The sequence below is a fragment of the Petaurus breviceps genome, unplaced genomic scaffold, assembly GCF_028583685.1.
Source record: "Petaurus breviceps papuanus isolate PSGF00001 unplaced genomic scaffold, PetGlider_PUasm1.0 140, whole genome shotgun sequence".
Taxonomy (NCBI): domain Eukaryota; kingdom Metazoa; phylum Chordata; class Mammalia; order Diprotodontia; family Petauridae; genus Petaurus; species Petaurus breviceps.
In genome coordinates, this window is record NW_027185698.1 from 27,820,330 (window position 1) to 27,836,608 (window position 16,279).

The following is a 16,279-nucleotide window of genomic DNA, read 5'->3' on the forward strand; positions in this document are numbered from 1 at the left end:
ACTTCAGAGTTGTAAGGAAAATGGTGAGAAATTCGGTGTGGCCAGACTCAGAGGAATTTTTAAGGAAGAAAAAATTCAATTGTCTGGATAAACCAAATTAGGCAGATAAATGATAGTTTCCACAGAAAGACTACTAGCCTGGCATTGTGCTATTGGAATTCAAGTTGAAGAAATCATGGAAATTTCTAAAAGTAAAGCGGCTGCTTAAATGAATATTCAAATCTGCAGGAGAAAGGATGAGAGATTGATTATCCTTGTTATATTTGCCCTGAGTTATTTGAATTGAGGATTCCAAAGCCAAGCTGTGCTTCTTCTAAGAAAAGACCGAATTAAGATAGAATCTAGCACTGGAAGTGACCTTTGAGGTCTTCTAATACTGCTCCTTCATTTTACAAATGGGGAAACTGACAGCCTATATACCCAATGTTGTAGAGGTAACAATGAATGGAACTATGATTCAAACTTGGGTCTTTCAGCTACAAAGCCAGTATTCTTAACCCTATGTACCATAGGGCTTTTCAAATGAAATCTATAAAAAATAAAAACCAAAGCTTTTATACTTTTGTCTTCCTGTTAGAATTAATAAGCTCATACTAGATTTGAAATGAAAGGATCTGGGTTCAAATCCTAGGATCCTCATGACCACCATCTTTGTCTTCAAATAAGAATGGAGGATGACTTGAAAGCACATTCTTCTTCAAATACACATGGAACTCCCTGACTTTGGAGGTCTCTTCCAATGCTGAGATCCTGTGATTCTAGACTTTTAAAAACCCCTCATGATATTTTTTAATCTATTTCCTTCTGTATGAAGCCTTTCCCAGTCCACCTTTATCCTTAGTGTGTTCCCTCTGACATTACTCATCATTTATCCTGTCTACCTTGTGTTCATACATAGTTGTTTATGTGTTATCTTCTCCATTGAACTGTGAACTCCTTGAGGGCAGGGACTGTTTATTTGCTTATCTGATCTGTCTTTGTATCCCTACCCTTCCTATTATGCATGACTTCATGGTAGGCCCTTAGTAATTGCTAGTTGATTGACTATCATCACTGAATATTTGTAATTTATTTGTGTACATTGTATAGCCCTTACAAGATTGTCAACCCCAAGAAGGCAGGACTTGTGTCTTCTTTGTTGATTACAATACCTATTATTGAGTTCTGCACATTTTAGGGACCTTAAAAATGGCAACTGAAGGATCAATTCTTTCATATAAAGGAATAGCAGAACAAAGATTTATGCCATAGGACTCCCCAGTCTGCTAATTAATGAAACTTTCCAGATTTCCATGTTTATGGGTTATAATTGAGAACAATAATTGATATGTACCTTGGATTTATTGGTTTACTAAAGGTTTTCCATCCATCATCTCATCTCATCTTCACAACAACTATATGATGTAGGTAGTGTATGCTCACCTTTATTTTACAGATCAGAAAACTGAGTTTCAGAGAAGTTAAGCAACTTCTCTAAGGACACACAGGGAAGGGGCAAAGCAAGGAATCAACCTGTTTCTTCTGCTCAAATATATAGTATTTTTCCATGGCATTGCAACTGATTTCTTTTGTTGTTTCTTCCATAATAAAATAAATTTTAAAAAATGTAGTTTATTAAGGCTGCTTTTCTGTAAGTAAGTAAAGGGCCTAAGATTGGGACTGAACCAATGATTTCACTGGAATAGGAAAATTCCAGATGAGGAAACTCCCTGTACTAATGCAAGTCAGCTTCTTATCTGTCACTGAGACTGTTAGGAAGCTTCCTAAACAAACATTTGTGTCTAAATTTAATACACTAATCTATATGGAAATATGCTAGGCACCACACCTGATAATTTTTAATGAAAATAAGCAGAAATGCAAGAAAAAAAAATAAAGGTAGATATCCATGGAAACAGAGACAAGGCTGGTCAGCCTCCTTAATATTAACTCTTTGCATCCATCCCCTGTTCTCTATTTACCTGATCATCTACCTACTACAGGCCTTCATTAACATTGATTATGTCAATGGCTTCTCACAATTTTTCCTCCTTCTATTCTCCCTTCCTTTAGACCACTGCCTGACTGACTTTCTGTATACATGACCCTCATCATATCACTTCTCTGCTGAAAAATCTTTATCTTCTCCATGTTGAGCAAAGTTCACACTCCTTTGTTTCTGATTGGGGCTCTCTACACTTGGGTATAACCCTACTATTCTGACTTTATTTTATCCCTCTGCATACTCTGTCTTGGTCAATTTGGTTTACTCTCTGTCCCCCAAACATGCCCTGAATTTGTTCATTCTATTCATTCTTCTTAGAGAGTCTATCCTCCATCTTTTTTCTTTTAAATTCCAAATGCCAGCTGTTTTCACAAAGCCTTCCCTGATTTTGCCCCCCACCCCTACCCTGTGGTACTGAGTCCCTCCCCCCACTCTTGCACAATTCGAATATCACCTTGTTTTGTTAATGCTCTAATGCATTTATTATGCACACATGGTCCTGTATTATAGCTCTTCTTCAGTAGAATGGGAGCTGTTTTAAGATAGGGACAATTTCATTTTGTTTTTAAATCTTCGTGTTGGCTGAATCGAGTCCAATTGTTATGAATGTGTCCTCTGGGATTTCTCCAATGCTAGACCATTGGGCAAGCTCTAGGAGAACCTCCCATGCTAGCATACAGTTGGGTATAGATCTGTGTAGCATTTTATGGCTGCCATAGCAGGATCGGACTACCAATCAATAAATCAACAAACATTCCCTAAGTACCCACTTAATGACAGGCATCATGCTGAGCTCTGGGCAAAAATAAAGGCAAAAATCAATCATTACCTGCCCTCAAGGAGTTTGCATTCAGTAAGGCAGAATGACCTGTGCACATATATGTAAATACCAAATAAACATTATGTAAAAACAAGGCATTTTTTTGGAAGTGGGGAGGGGAGAGGCACTAGCAATTGGGCTTATCAGGAAAGGCTTCATGTATGGTAGAGCTGAGCTTTGAAGGAAGCTAGGGATTCTCAGAGGTGGAGATGAAACAGGCCCGGAGAAAGGCCTATAGGCCTATAGGCAAAAGATGTCCTGTTGTGTGGGAGGAATGGCAAGCAGGTCAGTTTGCCTTGACCAAAGAGTGAATCAAGGAGACCAATTTAAAATAAGTTTGGAAAGATAGGCTGAAGTCATAATATAAGAGGCTTTAGATATTAAACAGAAGAATTCCTGTTTTATCCTAAAGATACAAGAAAGTCCCTGGAGCTTTTTAAACAGGGCCAATACATAATCAGATCTGTGGCAACATCACTTTACCACCAGCTCTGTGGAGGATGATTTAGAAAAACAAGGAATAAGGAGAACCAAAGGAGATTCAGAGAAGCTTATGGCCAGGTCAAGTGTTTAGTGGGGAAGTTTTTGACGATACCAGCTCTTGAAGACTGCTTCCTTAACTATAGAGGGATTGAACTCTACACACAGACTCCTGAAGTTTTGTGGTATCTGTGTGTGTCTAATCTTAGAGGATGTAAACTTCTTGAATCAAGGGGCTAGTCTTTTGGTGTCTTATGTAAGCCTCATATGTGCCCCAGTACTGGGGTAGGGAACCCAAAAAGCCACATGTGGCCCTTTGATGGAATCTGAGAAATTTGGGTACAATCAAAGGGCCCCACTTGAGGTCCTAGAACACTACATGTGGCCTTGACGTCATAGGTTCCCTACCTCTGATCCTAGTATAATGTATGCTTAATAATAATTTGCTTTAGTGTATTGAATTGCATGGAATTAAGGATTAATGAACCATCATTTTTCTACTTAGAGTTTTAAGCTTTCCAAAGCTGACCTGAAGTGCTTTGTCTACTCTGTTGGCCCACTTTTGTCTTCATTGCCCAATGGCTTTGATTAAAAGTTAGCATGTAAATGACATTGTATACATGCATTGTGACTTGGCCTTCTGAGAGACAATATCCAAAGAAGATTGTCTTCATCCATCTGGAAACATGCAGCAGCAGGCCAGAAGAGCTTACTGGTTGTTTAGTTCAAGCCAGGTCCAAGTTAGGAGTTGCCTGATTCCATTTGGATCTACCAACTACCCATCTTAGGCTGAACTCTCATTCTATCAGAACTCAGAAGAACTATAAATCTTTACCTTCTCGCTATTCAGATAACATCTCTGGCTTTCTAAACTGGTCCATGGTACAAGAATACCCATTTCATTCAACCATTTTGAACTCTATGGATAGAGACTATTTTACTGTTTGTTTTTTTTACCTCGGTCAAAGGAAAACAAAATTTATTAAGGATTTGCCATACTGGTTAGACTCTTAAGGATCCTAATCATTTGTGATGCTTGTATTGACAAGAGGGCCAGCTTGAATCTCAGCTAGATTGAATCTCTACTAGATTGAATTTAAGTAACTATTTACTATTTTCAGCTAACTACCAGCTTCTTCCCCACCTCCAACCTAGTACTGCCCGTATAAGAGCATAGCTTTCATTAGATAGTTTAGGATATTAAAACGAAGGCCAGTTAAATAACCTGCCTGAGGTTAGATCAATGGCTCTAACTATAACACAATTCAGAAGTTTGGGACTTCAAGTCCTTTTCCAGAAGAACCTTATTTAAGAGTCCCGACAAGCAAGCTAATTTTCATTCAAATGGAATATTTCCTTACCGCTGAATCATCAGTCTAAATATACCATTTATCTGCCTCTCAGGCTCCAAAGACAAGATATATTTAGCCAAGAATACTAACTCAATATCGGAGAAAAAAATGAAGCAGCGTTCTATATCATAGCTAATTATAAGTCTCCTCTGTGAGGAGTGCACACTGTAGTGGAGAGAGAGCTGAATCTGGAGTTAGGAATGACGTGGGTTAGAAACCTGCCTTCAAAACTTAATCATTGACTGTCTTTGGGCAAGTCTCTTGCCCATTCTGTACTTCAGTATCCTCATGAGTAAAATGGAGATAATAAAGCCTCAAGCACTTTATGGTGTCATTGTAGGGATCAAATGTGATGGTCATGAAATGTTTCCTTTGCAACAACCCTGTTAAGTAGGTTAGAGCAAGCATTATTATTGAACCCCATTTTACAGATGAAGAAACAGAGACTTAGAAAGTTGAAGTGGTTTGTCCATAGTCACAGGACTAACCATTGGTAGAGCTGAATTGCCAACCTAGTTCTCTAACTACAAGCCCTATAGTCTTTCCACTAATCTCTGATATGTAGAATCTGCTAAACCTGTCTCTCCAGAGCATAAAATAAGTACTTGGGAATGTTCTAGTTTACTTGGTTTATGTAGCACGTCGTAGAGATATTATCTCTGAAAACCTGGGTTCAAATCGTATCTTTGAAGCTTAGTATTTGGTCAAGTTGCTTAACCTCTATGGACTTCAGTTTCCTTGACTGTAAGATCAGGGGGTTGGGCTAACTGACCTCTGAGCTCCTTTCCTGCTCTGAATCTATGATCTGGTTTAGCCTATCCCTTATTTATTTTCTGGATGAGCAAACTGAAGTCCAGAGAGATTTGTGCTATGCCTAGAAAAGTATAGTAGCAGATCTGATGTCTGAATCCAGGGTCTCTGACCCCAGGTCCAGAGGTTTAGGTTTTTTTTTTTTCCTACTACACCAAGTTCCTATTGAATGGGAGCCCTCCTTTGCCCTATTTCCTTTTCTCAACTCCCATCCTCCATTTATAGGAGAACGTTTGCTTGCCTCCAACATGCCTCTCAGCTGTATTAATTAGGAGGAATAAAAGGATGTTAGTCTAGCTCATAAACCCCATATGTACCTTCCATCTTTACCATTCTACAATTTCATGATTTATTGGGAAAGAAAGAAGTGAAAACAGCATAAGGGATGCCTGGGGAAGATATGATTGAGAACACAGGTCTTGAAATCCAAGAGAAACTTGGTAAGAGAAAAAATGAAGAAAAAGGAAACCAAATGTACAGATAAAATAATGATGAAGGGAGAAAGCTACTGGGAAGGGGGTGGCAGAGCCAGCGATGAACACTGACAGCTGGCAGGAAAATCAAATACAGGGAGAAAGATAAATGTTAGGGCTCTGGCACAGAACATTAGCTGTGTGCAGGCAGAAGATTGAGATGGGAAGGCAGGAAAGTCAGACACCTGGAGGGGTGGGGGTAGGAGAAATAGTAAACAAAGGCTAATGTGGAGGAGATTAAGAAAGAAACAAATATGAAGAGGAGGAAAAAAAGGCAAATATGGTGTGAAATGAACTCAAAATGATATTTAGTAAATTGGCCTGGATTTTTGGTTGTTGTTACTTTTTTTCTCTATGTACTATTTTGACCAAGTTTTTCAATTTTGATTTTTACTTCCAAGCAGAGCAGGCCGTTAGCCCTAGGCTTGACTGAAAATGCTGTATATGCGATACCATTTAAGATGATCAGAATTTTTAGATTAGATTTTTTTTCATTAAATATTTTTAGAGAAGGATATGTGATGTTGAACATATCTACTTCCCCTCTCTAGAGTTCAATGTCCTCATACAGAAAGCAAGGAGCTTGGATTGTATTGTCATTAAGGTTCCTTCTAGCTCTTACACAGTGCCTTGTATATAGCAGGAGCTAAATAAATGTTTGGTGAATTAAATGAATTGAATTCTAGGGTCTACTCCAGCTTTATCACTCTCTGAATTGTGTTCTACTCTAGCTCTGACATTCTCTATGTTCTATGCTCTAAGATTTGGGAACAAATGTAAGGTTTTACATGTGGGTCCAAAATATCAGCTTCAAGGAACAAGATAGGGGAGGCATGGTTTGATAGTAATCAACCTAAAACAAGCAAACAAAACACTGGATAATTTAAGCTTAACATCATTAAGCAGTGTAATATTTCCAACAAGAAAGCTAAAAGAGTTTTCAGGCTTCATCAAAAGGCATAGTAGAGTCTAAGATGAGGAAGGTGCTAGTCCTACTGTGTTTCATCCTAGTTACATTGTAATTGGAATACTGTGTTCAATTCTAGGCAGCATATTTTAGAGAGAATATTGATAAGCTAGAGAGTATACAAAGCAGGGGAAAGCAGACAGGTCAGTGAATTGCCTGGAGATCATATCAGCTGCATAAGCATTAATTGAAAAAATGGATATGATCTTATCGTGGAGGAGAGATTTTGGGAAGACATGACAGTCATCTTTAAGTATATGAAGGTCTGTTATATTTGAGATAGATTAGACTTTTTCTGCTTGGACTCCATGGGTTAAAACTAGGAGCAATGGGTGGATATTTTTTAAAGGGTCAATTTAGCCCCTTTTTTGTAAGGGATATACTACCTAACCACTAGACCCATCCAAAAGCCAAATGGCTTGCCTTAAGAGGTGGTGAGCTTGTAATTGCAGATTGTCTAGCAAAGACTGGATGAATACTTGTGAGACATGTTGTTGAGGGGGATTCTTTGGGGAGTATTAGTTTTACTAGATGGTTTCTGTAGCACAGAACTAAAATCAAGATGGCCTTTGATCCAGTTGCAATTGAATGTAAAGTACATGCCTTGTGCTGGCACTCCAGATTTGTCTGGCACCTGCTTTGTCTCATATGAAACTGGCCCTGCTTTAGCATGCCTCTGTATGTTCACCAGAGTATGAGGATATCCAGGTATCTCTTCTTCCTATAGGCCTAGTGGGGCATCAGTACCCTTGCCCCCAGGCTAGGCACAGGCAAGAAGTAGGGAACCTGGATGGGACTGGCAGGTGGCCTTTGAATCTTTCTGTGATTGGGAGGTACTAGGTACCTGGGCACAGGGACAGCAGGGACAGGAGGGAAATGTGTGGTTACCATTTGAGCCAGGACAAAAATTCCTAGTTATGTCTCTGCAGAGATATCTTCCCTCTTAGCTTCTGTGATTCTCTCCAGCTCTAATATTATATATTCTATGTTCTCAAGCCTCTTCCAATTCTAACCTTCTAAGTCTTTCTGAATTAAGCTTTGCTTTCTCCCCTTTTACAAAGGCCAATTCTCCTAACAAGGGTAACGTTTTGAGTCCCAAGTATGAATGAATCCAAATGAAATTATTAAAAGTGGAGTGAGTTTGGAAAGTTAAAGTGGCAGGAGAATGTTGGAGACCTAGAAAGGAGGGCAGCTGGAAAGAAGAAAATGTCCCTGAAAGAACACAGGGTGTGTGTGTGTGTGTGTGTGTGTGTGTGTCTGTGTGTCTGTGTGTCTGTGTGTCTGTGTGTCTGTGTCTGTGTGTGTTAGACAGTCCTTACCTACTTTTGAGTTTTTATATAGGGCTGCCCCTATTTTTGTGCTTCTGCTAAGCTGGTTAAATGACATATTTTAAACTGAGACCTCACCTAGTATTTAGTAGACTAGCGAGAGGTTTACAGTCTTTGCTCACCCATCTATTAATTCTCTGACTTTGCTGATGTCTGCCTTGGTTTTTCCACCTGTAAAATGGGAATAATAAAAGTTGCTATGTCTCCCTCAGGGAGGGTAGCTTGGATTAAGGGTTTATGTCTGTAAAGTGCTTTAAGATCCTTGGATGAAAGACACTGCTTTTTCTGATTTTAGCCACACCTACAAAGCTGGCTGCCAGTTTAGACTATCCTTTATACAATGCCTTTCATCCTGAAAGGATATTCAAATATTTTACTGTCTCTGCAAACCAAGTATTCAGAGGTTGCCTCATCTCTGCTCAGCTTCCCAAAGCACCTTTTAAAATCAAGGACACTCTTCATTTAAATGTCAGGTACTGCTGAGTCTTCTTTTAAAAGTCAGGCTCTGCTGAAGGAGAGCCTATGAAGGTAGGAATGAAGAACATTATTCTGATTCAAAAAGCTTCAATTCTCAAACACTTGTGAAGCTCCTACTGTGTGTTTCCCATTTATATAGAACTTGATGGTTTAAAGGGCACCTTCCTCCAAAATATCCTATGAGGTTGGGGCAGCTAGGTGGCGCCGTGAATAGAGCATTGGCCCTGGAATCAGGAGGACCTGAGTTCAAATATAACCTCAGACACTTCACACTTACTAGCCCTGCAGCCTTGGGCAAGTCACTTAACCCCAATTGCCCTGCCCTCCCCCCTCGAAAAAGAAAAAAAAATCCTATGGGGAAGTAAGTAATGAAAATGTTGTGATTCCCATTCTACAGATGAGGAAATGAAGTTAAGAGAGAGGAAATGCTTGCTTCACAATCACAGAGCAGGGACTCAGTCCAATGTCCTCTACTCAGCTAGATCTCTGGTCTTAGAGTCAAGAGGATCTGAGTTTGAATTTAGCCTCAGACACTTGGTAACTATGCATTCAGGTCATTCATGTCTGCCTCAGTTTCCTGTGAAATGGGGATAATAGCACCTACATCAAAGGGCTATTGTGAGGATGAAATGAAATAATATTTGTAAAGCACTCTGTAATCTTTAAAGTTCTGTACAAATGCTAACTATTGTTATCATTATTATTTTAAATCTAGAGCTGTCATCACACTATATGGAAGTAGACCAGGTCATCCAGGTTGGAATTTGACCAAGATTTTAGTAATAAGATCCATACTGAAATGAGAAACGTGAAAAACAATCAAGAAGCTTCACCATGAGTTTTGTAGAGATATGGGGATTGTTGTATCTCATCGGGAAGATGTCTAGAGGGGGTTCTTGTACCAAATGGTCCTAACTCTCTAAGTCCACCTGATAGGGTCATATGTGAGGGGAGGGACAAAGGACAAAGGATCAATCCTTTTTCTTTTGGCCTTACGTTGTGAAGGAGAGAAACTATCTATTGAGTCTGAGGCATTTTGTGAAATTTACTAGGTCAAATGAAAGTCCGATGTATTTTGATTCAGGGTTGGGCTGTTTGATCTCACAGACGGGCTTTTCATCTCTCTTTGATCAAGTTTTAAGTTTTGACTAAGGTGCTGTTTGAGACCAGGGCACATTTATTAGTGCTGCTGTCATGTTGCATACTTAAATGATGAATGGTTTGTTGAAATGGAAAATGCTCTAACACCCTAGTCCAGGACTGGCCCTAGGCAATAAATTGTAAAGATGACATTTTTTTTCTTTGCATCAGTCTTTGCTTCATTCTTTCCTTTTATCCTGTTCAATGTCCATATCCTGTCCTCTGTTTCCCAGCAGTCGATGTTTTTATGGTGCCTACTTCTTTCAGAGAATCATAGAATTCAATTTAACTCAATAAATATTCACTAAGCACCAAATGTGTTCATTGCACTCTGTTAAACTTTTGGGAATGCAAAGACAAAAGCCCCTCAAAATTGTCTTCAAGGAATTTCTTTTTTTTTCTTTTTTGGGGTGGGGTGGGGAGGAAATATAACATGTCAGCAGCTAAATAAATAAAAGATAATTTCAGGAGTTACACATTACTATGTCCCAGAATGTTTAGGAAAGGCATATAAGGCATCATCAGAGCCAGCCTTGTAGGAAGGTAAGGATCCTGAGATATAGAGGTGATTTGGAAGTACATTCCAGGCATGCAGGACAGACTGTCCACAGTCACAGAAGTGATAGAGAAATGTTCCAGTTTGTCTGGAACGCAACCAATTTGGCCAAGTTTGGCTGGAACCCAGAAAGTATAAAGGGGAGTAATATAAACTAAGCCTGAAAAGATAAGCTAAAGCCAGCTTGTGAAGGGCTTTAAATGTCAACCCCAGGCATTTGAATTTTATTCTAGAATCAGTGGGGTGCCAATGGGACTTCTTGCCCAGGGGCATGGCCTAGTCAGATCTAAGTTTGGTAGCTGCATAAAGGAGAGGTTGGGAATAGGGAGACCGTTTAGGAGGCTGTTTTAAGAGTATTGGTCAGGAATTCTTATCCTTTTTACATGGTGGATCCCTTCAGCAGTCTTGTAAAGCCCCCTCCTAATAAAGAAATGTATTAAATGAAATACTTCAGAGGAAACCAATTCTATTTAAATACGGTTATCAAAATTAAAAAGCACACACTTGTTCATAGACCCCATGTTAAGTATTCCTGCTCTAAGTGAAAAGTTTGTAGAATTTGAACCAGAGTGAAAGCTATGTAAAGATGAGACTTATATTGTAGAAGTAGAATGGACAAAACTTGATAAATGATTAGGTATGGGTGAGTGAAGGACTACATTTATAAAACATTCCACATTCCTTCAAACTGAGAATGACTTGGAGACCGTGAACCTAAGTGACTTTATTCTCAAGAGACATGAGGAGATTTGGGGGTGGCAATAGCATGATTAGGGAGAAAGATCATGGGTTCCATTTGGGGTGTTTTGAGCTAGCATGCCTATAAAATTCATTCTATGGAATGAATCTTAGAACATGAAATATTAAAGCTAATTAGGACTTAGAAGAAAGAACATACACTTTGAGAGTTGGACAGAGTCTTGGAACCATCTAGGCCAATTTGTTAAACTAAGGTGTTTGATAGCTAAGCTACGCTGTAGTAATGTTCTTGTTTTCAAACAAATTGATAAGAGAGAACCATGCTTGATGTGGGCCTGAATAGTGGAATTTTGGTCATCAGTGAGGGAGAAAATCTTGGATGGGAGCATTTCTCTGTGCTCCTAAAATCATCCCAGTAGGAGTACTTTGTCCTTATTCTTGCTTCAGTTTGGAAGAGTCCCTGCTTTACTAGGAAATAAGTCATACTGTACTTTTATAGGTAAATGCTCTCGCATTTACAAGCACTGGCAAGAAATTAAATACCAAAGGCTGGAACTGGAAAGGATCTTTGAATCAAGACTTGCTATATGTTGGAGGCACCCATTTTCTAGAACCAATTGCTAAGTTTTCAATAACAACATTTATTTCTCAGAAATCAGCAAACACTAAGCATCAGGGATTGATTTGTTATTTTGTTGATCGTCTACACTTAAGAAAGTGTTGGAGAAAATGTTAATAATGAAGATTAAACTCAAAAGTATGTCATAAATGCATTTGTCTGTTTGTTTGGAGAGGCAGATGTTCAATACTCACCAGAATTTACGTCATCTAATCTACATTAACAGATGAGGAAACTGAAGACCAGAGAAGTTAAGCAATTTTCCTAATACACACAGGTAATGAATGAGGGCAGAGTCATAACATAATCATTTATATTTAGGGCATGTACTGGTCTACCCTTCAGCACACAATACAAGCTAGGTAATACATCCAAAATGAAGGAAAGTTAGTGTGAATTAGTAGGAAAAAATGAATTGTAGAATACTTTTTAAATTGCAGAATATTTTAAAAGAAGTGAGATTTTACTGCTGTCAATATATATGGTAACATGAATTATGTTAAAGGAATGCTACCCAGTAGAGTTCCATAGTAGTCCTACTTGAATTAATAGGATAATTAACATAGGAATGTCTCAAACCTAGATGTCCTGACTCCAAAGAGCACTGAATTTGGGATGGGGCAGGACTAGGTTTAAGCCCTAACTCTGCCACTGGCTACCTATGTGAACTTGATCAAGTAATTTTCCTTCTTTGGTCTTCATTTTCCTCATCTGTCAAATGAGAGGGTTAAGAAGGTCAATGTGTTTGATTGAAAAGAATGCTGGATTTGGAGTCAGAAGAGGAGTTTGAAGTTCAACCTGTATGGCCCTGGATTGGTTCCAACTCTAAATATCTGATTAGAGGTATCCTAAGATCTCTTTCAACCCCGACACCTTTATCTACTCTTATATAGATTATGCTTCTGAAGACCTCATAACACACACCCAGAGGGTTGGTAGGGTAGGTATTCCTAATTCCCAGAGGAAGAAAGTGAGATTCAGAGGTGAAATGTCATGCTGAAAAGTCTCCAAATTTAGGTCTTCTTAATCTAAGGTCAATGATCGATCCGTTATACCATTAATTTCTCTTTCTCTTCCTTCAGTTATCTTCTAAGTACCTTAGGAATGTTCTAAATAAGGTTAAAGAAAGCAGAAATATTAGTTACTTGAACTTGCTTTCAGGCTTTAAAAAAAAAATTCTTTAAAGAAACAAAAAAGAGAGGCCGTAGACAAAGTTGTATAATGGATAGAGGGCCAACCTTAGAGTTAGGAAGACTTTGGTTCAAGCTAAATCTCTGGCTGAGTGACCCTGAACTGGTCATTTGACCTCTCAGTGCCCCAGACAACTCAGTACTACTCTAAATTGTAAAGTAGGTATCCATCTACACTGATAGAGGGAGTTTCCTAGCAGAAAGTTCCCTATACCAATGAAATCACAGGAACACATAGACACGCATATCTATAGCTTTGTCAGGACTTTTTTTTTAAGCATGATTTATTGTAGTTGGCACTTGTCTATGGTGTCTTTAGAGGAAAAACCAGTCTTGCCAGTCGGACCACTGGAAAATGAGCAACTCCCATGTGATTTTAGCAGAACTCGCCTGCTCAGAGAGCTCATGTCCAAATACTGCCCGTGGGTGTGTGGGGGATGGCATGTTGTCCCTCCCCCCTCTCTCCCTAGGCACTTCCCCATGCCTGTGTTTGACACCCTTCTACTTAAGGGCACTGCTCTCTCTTGCTGCTGCCCCTCCCTCGACATATTTAGGATCTTAACCTCTGTTGGAAAACGGCCCAACCATTACCATTATGGTTTCTCAGGATTCCTACACAATCCTTTCCTGGATTCATAAAGCCTCTTTGGATCAGGGGACTTAAAATGAGAGGGGACCTTCGGGATCCTAGAGTCTGACCAGATTATTTTATAGATAAGGCAAATGAGTCAGTAGGAGGGAGTGCCCTCATAAGTGGAATCCCAGAGCTTTACAATAAGCTTTTAAGTACTGGATAGTATAATATGTATATGTATATAGTCTATATATTTATATGTTATATATACATACACATAAACATAATACACATATATGTTTGCATATACATAAATGGATATATAAGTCTCCTTAGGAAGTATAGGCATACTTCAGAGATGTTGTTCTAGATCACAATAAAGTGAGTCATATGAATTTTTTGGTTTCCTACTACATATAAAAGTTATATTTACACTATACTTTTGTCTATTAAATGTACAAATGTATATACTGGAGGGAGGGGGGAATTTAAAACTTATAGAAGTGAATGTTGAAAATTAAAAATTAATAGATTTTAAAAAGCAATATACAGGACCTCTACAATATAATACATTTAACATAGGCAATAAAACTTTGATCTATTTCAATTGTCAATGTAAGTGAAATATTCAAGTTAAAGGATATAATGACCAAGAAAATCACTGGAGAAAAAAAAAGTGTATATCTTAATTTAAAAAATCCTTTATTACTAAAAATGCTAACTATCATTTGAGCCTTCAGTGAGTCATAATCTCTTTGCTGGTGGAGGGTCCACTCTTGATATTGATGGCTGCTGACTGATCAGGGTGTTGGTTGCTGAAAGTTGGGATGCCTTTGGCAATTTCTTAAAGTAAGACAACAATGAGGTTTGCCACATCCATTGCCACTTCCTTTCACTTGAACACTTTGCAGCCATTATAGGGTTATTAATTGGCCTGATTTCAATAATAGAGAGGCCTGAGGAGATGGAGAGAGGTGGGGAATGGAACAGTCAAAACACACATATTTACCTATTAAGCTCACCTTCTTATATGGGTGTGGTTTGTGATGCCCCAAAACAATTACAATAGTAACATCAAAGATCACACTTAACAGAAACAATAATACTGAAAAAAATTTGAAATATTTCAAGAATTACCAAAATGTGACACAGAGACATGATGGGAACTCATGCTGTTGGAAAAATGGTGCCGATAGACTTACTTGAAGTAGAGACGTCAAAAACCTTTAATTTGAAAAAACAAACAAACAAACCAAGACCCAAAATAACCTCTCCACTCACCCCAGTCCATTCCCCCCAGTATCTTTGAAGTACAACAAAGCCAAGTACAATGCATGTTCCTGTAGAGGGCTAAGACAGCTAAAGGAGTTGTTTCCTTCTCTGTTTCTGTATCTCTAATATCTAGCCAAGTGCCTTGATATAATGGACACTTAGGAAATGTTTGTGGATTGATTGATTAGCTAATTTCAAAAGATCACCTTTGCCTGAAGTAGACAATTAATGGGGGCAAGAATGGTGTTTTGTGGGTATCTTAGTAATGGCTTTCATTCTTCCTTTTCCCATTCCCAGAGATGCTGCCTTGCTATTTGCTTTGTAACAACAACAGCACAACTCTCGCTTAAATTGTACTGCAAGTGTACCATTGGTCATTTCACTTTGAGATAAACAATGCCCCATCTCTTCCCTTCCTCGACATTGATGCTGTTTCACCACTCACCTCCCTCAGATGTCTAGAGCTAGGATCTAGGCCTATGAAGTGAAGGAGTGAGACATCATCTCTGCCTTTAAAGTCTGGCCTCTACTAATTATGTTTATCCAAACCCTTGTTGTTTTTAAGGGCTGGATCCACAAATTAAAAAAAAAAAGTATTAAACGTATTTGAAACTTGCAGATGCCTATATTTAAAACAGGGAAATCCATGGGCCATCATATCCTCTTCCCTCCCCCTCACCCCCACCCCTAGTGTAAATCGATTGAGAACAATAAAGCCTCAGAAGTCTGAAAGCTAGGAACAAAAGGGAACTTTTATTCATGTCTTGTTGGGAACTCTGAGAAAGGTCAGATCATTTCCCCCTCATTAGCCATCTCCATTAAAAAAAAATGCATTGCAGATACCCTTGTTTTTCTTGTCTAAGCCTTAGTCTGGCCAGGCCTTCTCTAATGCCCAGGTAAAATCGTTAAGCAATACTAAGTCCTCCAGCTTTTCTCTTTTTTCAGGCACTACTAGCTCTTTGTTTTTATCTAGCTTTTGTAGGGCCTATATAAATTACACTATGTCTCCTTTCTCTGTATCCTTCCTTCTACCCACCTCCCCACTTCCCCCGCCCCCCACCTCTGCCCGTGCTCTTAACCATTTCTTGTTCCATGAACCCACAGGGGAGCCTTGCAAGCCTATGGGCCTTCTCAAAAAAAAAAAAAACAAAACAAATGGAAATTGTTTGTTGTTTACATTCATATCTGAAGAGAATGCCAAATTTCAGCTAGAGGTTGGCAAAAATAAAGATCTATTTGTTTTTCCCACCCAAGTTCACCAACACCTTAAAAATCTACCCAAGAACCAGGTTAAGAACTCCTGCTGTTGACATAATTAGATTAAGGGCAGCCTTGAGGCAGTACTCAAAATCATAGAAAGGAAGATGGGTGTGTAGGGGAAGTGGTATAGGAGGACCAGGGGCAGGCAGCCTCAGGCCTTTCCTGTGTGATAAAGGTTAGAATATTTTTGTGTTGATTATAAGCAATTACACTTCTGGTCCTTCCTTCCTTCCTTCCTTCCTTCCTCCCTCCCTCCCTTCCTCCCTCCCTCCCTCCCT

At 38.9% G+C, this 16,279-nt stretch overlaps 1 long non-coding RNA gene across 1 annotated transcript in view; it reads left to right on the top strand.

Annotated features, from left to right (window-relative positions):
* The window catches only part of LOC138147262 (uncharacterized), a 95,637-nt gene that overhangs the window by 54,212 nt on the left and 25,146 nt on the right, over nucleotides 1-16,279 (top strand). The gene's annotated exons all lie outside the window — the stretch shown is intronic.